Genomic DNA, 6,845 nt, shown 5'->3' with positions numbered 1-6,845 from the left:
ACATAAACAATAAAATTATGCAAATGGTTGCATTTTTTTTTCTCGCATTTTTTTCGTTTTTTTTCATTTGCATACAGTTCATATGATTGATGACATTTGATAACATTGCTATCCCACAATTTTGTTTTGTATTTTTTTTGGCATAAAATTTGCTTATTTTTGTTAAATTTTTAAATTTTTATACAAAATTTTGCAAATTTCTTTGTTAAATTTGGAAATTTTTCTGCTAAGTTTTGTTGTACTTTTTTTTTTAAGTTTAAATTTTCCAATTTTTCTTTGTACTTTTTTTTTTGCATTTCATTTATTTGGCTATGTTTTAAGAAAAGTTATTCCTTCCTTTTTTTTTTTAATACTGTAAAAAAAATGGTATCAAGTGCATTAACGATATTAAAATTAATACAAACGATTAAAACAATATTTTTTATACATGGTAAAGACCTTATTTCTGTGTATGGATTTTATAAAATAATTTATTCAAATTTTTTATATTAATTTATACACTTATTATTCATAGCATTATCATACTTGAATGAATAATTCGTTTAGTTATAACAAAGATTTCCTTCAAAACTTAATCGTAAATATTTAATAAGTAATTGAATTTTTCATTTAATCCTATAATAATTATATTTTAGAATTTATAACATAAACATAGTTGAATGAAAATATGTCATGCATTAATCGAAGTGATAAGATGGATAAAATTTGATGATAAGATTAAACAAAAAAGATAATGAATGTGAGAGAACAAAGTTTGTGATATTAAGTTATATTGGTGTAAAAATGGGAATAATTTATTCCTAGCTAAAAATAATCAAAAATCAAATTCCTACAAATATATATAAAGTTGATAAAAGTTAAAAAAAAAAAAAACAGACGAAAAAATGCTAAAATATTCAGTAACAGTAGAATAATAAAATACAAAAATATTTTGATCCCAATTTAAGTAATAAAGTATTCATGTTAAAACAGCAAAAAAAAGAGAGAAAAGCGCAAGAGATTTCGATTTTAATTTCAATAATAAAGTATTTAGTTGAAATGATAAAACACCAAAAAAATAAAAAAAGAAATTTAAATTTTCATCAATAATATTATTTAGTCATAAGAGCTACAAACTATTAATTATCCTATCATATCAATTTTTCATTTTCTTTCTTGTTTATCACTAATAAAATGTCGAAAAAAAAAAGAAAAACGTTTTTAAATCATAGGAAAGCAATTTTATTTTGTCTTTTTTTCTTTTTTTTTCTTTGGTAATTTCTAAAAATGATTCCTATTTCAGCATTTTTCTTTTTTCTTTTTTCTTCAATCGTTGCATTTATTTTGCAAAATTTCATTTGGCAAAATATAAAGTACACCTAAAGTACAAGTAAAAAGATTGAAAAAAAATAAAAAGTAAAAATATGTTCCGTTTCTTCAATCAGTTTTCTTTTTCGGGAAATTTTCACATTCTTAGATGTTATAAAATTAAAAAAAAAAAAAAACTGTTACATACATTAATTTTAGTTGAAACAATGGTTTTTTGTCTTTGTGTTGTTTTAATTATATATTTATCTTATGCATATTACAAATAATTGAAGAAATTTTTAAGTAATTTTAGTTTTCCTGCTTTTTTTTAACCAAAACAGGTAATTTAGCTTAATTTGATAAGATTTTGATATGGTATGATAAGGTTTTAATCTTATTTTGATAAGTGGAATCTTTTTTTCCTTTTTTTTCTTATGCTCTCTGCTGATTATTTGCATATTTCATTCTCATTAAATTTTTTGCTAATTATGGATTATTATTGATATCGGATAAATTTATAATTTTTGCATTAATGTTTGATTTATTTTAAATTATTAACATTTAAGGAATATACGATCAATTCTTTGATTCCATTCTGTACCTGTAATAATTTTCATTAACAAAATTAATTATTTATCCATTTCTTGGAAATAACGTTAAAAAACACTGATAACAAACAGCAAACTGTTAATAATTATAACAAAAAAGATAAATGAACAAATAAAGGAAATGATTTTTTAATAATAATGATCATAAATTATGATACAGTTTATTGATATATACATTGGTATCGATAAATTGTACAGTAATTAATTAAAAGGACTATGCAAAATATCATTTCATTTAATGCTTCAATAAATGAATATTAATAATGAATGCATTAAGGATTGATTGTTCTTGCTAATAACATTTACAGTATATTTTTAAATTCATAATTTTTATTTTTCTTCCAAAAAAAAATTTTTTTCCAAAACGTCATTTCTTTTTTTTTTTCCACCTATTTTGCAAATTTTTCTCGTTTACAATGCATACTTTAAAGAGCCATAAGACCAATGATTGATAATGATAATAATGATAATATTTGAGCAGCACTATCAGTGAGAACGTTTTTTTTTCCTTTTTTTTTTACACTCATTTAATCGAAACAATTTTTGTTATAAGCGGAAATTCAGCACACATATTTATAATAATATTTTAATGCATTGCATTAATTTATGATTTTTATAAGTTATGTAGTAGGCAAATTATTTAATCCTTAAATTTTCTTTTTTATTTTCTTTAAAATAATATCAAAAAAGGAAAAATAAACAGCACATATAGTTTTTCTCTTTTTTCTTTTTTTCGAAATGTTTTTAATATCAATTGTATTCGAAAATAATAGTTTCAATTATGATCTATCAAACGAACGGATGTATTTAATACGAATGTGTAATGCAATAAATGATGAATGTGTATTAAATTATAAAATATTATTGATATATATCATTAAATTGAAGTAATTAGTAGTATTAGCCTGGCAAATTTTTCCCCAGAAGTGCGCAGTTTTCTTTCCAAATGCATATTTTATTTGTATAAATTGCCAAAGATATTCTTCTGAAAATAGATCCGAAAAGATACATCCGTCTTCGAAGAAATACGGTATGCTATACCGTATTTCTTCGAAGTATCGTATTCATGCTGTACCGTATTTCTTCGAACAGTATACCACACTGTACATAAGAAATATGGTATAGTATAGCGCAAGAAATTCGGGATATTATACCACGGCTCTTACGACATATTACACAGCAAGAAATATTAACATATTACGCCTTAAAAATATAGTTGTGCGGTAAGAAATACGATATAATATACTGTACTCATTCCTAAAGCATCCTTATATGCGAAGTACTGTATATAGTATATTACACCGTATTTCGTATATAATGGTGCATCTGGTGTAATTTACTTTTAACATGCAATGGAATGTTTTTTCTGAACAAAATTTTATCATCGATTTCAAAAGTGTGCAATATTATTGTTCGATTTCAACATTTGTGAGTTCATCATCGATTTTTTTTGTTTTTTGCAAATGTCTCTATTTGATGTTGAAATGTTTTCTTTTCTTTTTTTTTTTGTTGTTTTTGCAGGAACGAAAAATCAAATTTCGAAAATAACATTTTTTTTTCGCTTTTTCATGTTCTTCTTTCGTGTTTGCAAAGATTTTTTGGACTAACTTTTATGAGAAAAAGAAGACAAAAAAAAATTGCAGAAAGGAAAAGAAAGAGAAAATGTAAATGGGAAAACGGAAATAAGGAAATTCCTTCAAAATAACAAAACACCTCAAATTTGATGAAAAAGAAAAAAATACATTTTCACATACGATTTTTAAATTATATAATCGTTTTTTAGCTTCTTTTATTGACTATTTACTTCTTTGTAAAAGATTCATTCATATGGTCAAATATCTCAAATGTGGTCAATTGGTCAAATGGGACAAACTTACTTGTCCATACATTGCACTGTTACATATCCATTTATTGTTGCAATAAATTTATTCACAGTTAATAATCGTTCAATTCCCATTATTCATCTATCGATACGGCATTTAACCTATCTTGGAATATTTAGTTTTTTTTTGTTGTTTTTCTAATATTTGATAATGGTTGCATGTTATGTCGATAAACAGATGGACAAACACATATTCAAGACATCTGTCATCTGTCATCGTTTCTTATTTCTGTCCAAAAAAAGAAAAGAAAAACATAAAGTATAAATAGTTCAATATCGTAATATTTTTTTATCCGTTTAGTGATTTTTTACAAACTTTCGTTTAGTTTGAATATTGCAATTTTTTAAGTGTTAATAAAAATTATGCAAATTTGAAAGTGTTCAAAATTTTTCTTCATCATTTAATTGAAAGAAAAAGAAGAAATTAGTACTGTATGTGTTGTATGTAGAGGAAATAGTTATGTAGAAAGAAATGATAAATATTATAAAACTAAAAAGTGGTCGATAAAATATCAAAACCTTTTTTCGTTTCTTTTTTTTTTTGTTTGAGACAAATTTTAAAAGGTATATTTCGACTAATTATCGAATTACATTTGAAACGTAAACTGTACCATACCATGCATTCCTTAACAAATGAGCAGAATTGACAGTTTGATAAATTTTTTTTAAAATTGAATCTAATAATTTCAGCAATTACTGGAATTATTTTTGCATATATGTAATTTAGTGAAAGTTGGTAAACAACAATAAGAATGTCAACTTACTTCATTCTTCTTTCTCCCTCTCTTTCTCTCTTCTTTTCCTTTCTCTAAATGTCATCATTATGATTCTTTCAAAGTTTGGTATATTTATGTTAAATCTTTTATTATTAAATTAGAATTATCAATTCTCCAACAAATTTTTGCGGTAAAAATAAAGAATAACAATGATAAAACATAAGTATTATCGATTTGTCATATTCTTTTTCATTAATATCATTTCATTGCCCAATAAAACAAGCAATCAAAAAGTACTTCATTTATTTTCCCTCTTTTTTTCTTTCTCTCTCTTTCTCTCTCTGTCTCTACTATTGTAATGATTACAAAGTTTTGATATTTTGAGTTAAATCTTTTATTTTAAAATACTCTCCACACGCTTGTTAAGCTAAAGTAATTATTTCATTCATATGCAAAGAAAATTAAAATAATCTGCATGACATTTACTGCCATAAAGCTAATTAATTCAATCGGTTAGCATAAATGTTATTTATTCTTTAGTCATGAAATTACTTTTGGATAAGCAAATTCTCATCATTGTCAATGTTATCAATTAATGTTGTCGCCGGTTTTCTTCAAGCGTGACAAAGTTTGAGGGTTTTTTTCTTTCTCTTTAATTGATAGTAATCAAACTTGGGTAATTACCGTGTCAAAAACTGAGGGTTCTTTCTGCCTCTTTGGCTGGTTTGGGTAATTAAACTTTTATTAATATGAGTTGATTAATACAGAAACGAATTCAACAATTATAATATCAATATGAACAAAGGGGGGACCAAAGACCAAATGACGCCCGTTATCGTCTTCCCAACCGACCTGTTGGAACATGTTTTTCGAAAATGATTTAGCGCTCGGAACCTTCTCCCTCGAATTGGGCGGATCCTTGGATAGTTCTGAGGTCAGTTCCGGGGTCAATTCTGAGGTCACCTCTGGGGTCACAATAATTGTTATTATCAGAGAACATAAACACAATGGACGCACAATATTAGCTTACATTGCACAGTGTATCTACACATACAATATATTATTATAACAGTATCAAAACAATTATTAATTTATTGTTTTTTGTGATTTCAGCGACTAATGTTATACTATAATTAGCATGGCAAATTATGCCAAGTTATTATGTTTTAGTCTTCATTTTTTACTTTTTTTTCGAATTAGTGATCTTTTTCACACAATTTTTTCTTCTAAGTAATGTTCAAAAACTAAATATTATTAGAAGAGGACGATACATCAAATTTAAAATGAAATAGATGAATTAAGAAGCACAGAAATTTATCAAATAAGGAGAAAAAAGTGAGTGAACTCCAAATTCTAATTACGAAGTCATTAATTACTAAGTCTTTCATCAGTTGATAAACTTGAAACATTTAAAGTTTTATTATTTATGCATACACCGTAATCGATGATGATTGCAAGTGATAAGCTGATCGATAAGATATTATTGGATTTTCTTTATCAAACTATCGCCACATTTAATCTATTTCTTTGCTTTCCTCAAATCGGAACATTTTTTTTTAATTTTACGGGTGTATAATAGCTTTACTCTCTTTACCGCGTGAATTAAACTTTGTTTTTTTACCGCATAAATTATAATTATAGGTATTGCAAAGTATATCCAAATAAAAGATAGTAAGGAGTAATGTTTTTCATTGTCAAATTCGAAACTTATATAATTCTGTTAATGGTGCCATTTTTATTCCACAGTACACCATTTGTTACTACCGTATTTCCTGTTTCATTGTTTTGCTACAAGCAGTAGTCATTTTCATAGCACGTAAATGAATTTCGGATTCTTGATAAAATAATGACTTAAGTATATTCATGCTTAATTTCGTTTGTGACATCTGACAACAGAAATGTTTGAGATATTGGCTGAGCTTGCTTTGCCTAGCATAAGCACCTATGATAGATAAAAATAAAAAAAAATAATAGTAGTATTAAATGAATCATACTGTAATAATAGTGATATTGTAATGGGTGATACTGTAAGACTTATATAGATTACCTCTAAGTATTGAAACTATCAAAAAAAGAAACCTAACAAGCATTTTAAATATCTCAAATATCTGAAAAAATTTTCTGGAATTTGAAGTATAATGACAGAAAGAAGAATTTTTAATTTTGTTATTTTTTTTTTCTTAACAGAATGCGAATATGGTAAGAAATATTTCCTCCTTGAACAAATCTGACACTTTTTTTTTTTCAAACAACCATAAAAATTGAAATCAAATTTCCTTATCCTATTTTAACTATTTTAGTAGACTTGACATCAATACCAAAAAAAAAAAATCCTACTTTTTTTTGCTATCA

This window comes from Loa loa, assembly GCF_000183805.2.
Source record: "Loa loa unplaced genomic scaffold supercont3.351, whole genome shotgun sequence".
Taxonomy (NCBI): Eukaryota; Metazoa; Nematoda; class Chromadorea; order Rhabditida; family Onchocercidae; genus Loa; species Loa loa.
This window is presented reverse-complemented; position numbering follows the sequence as displayed.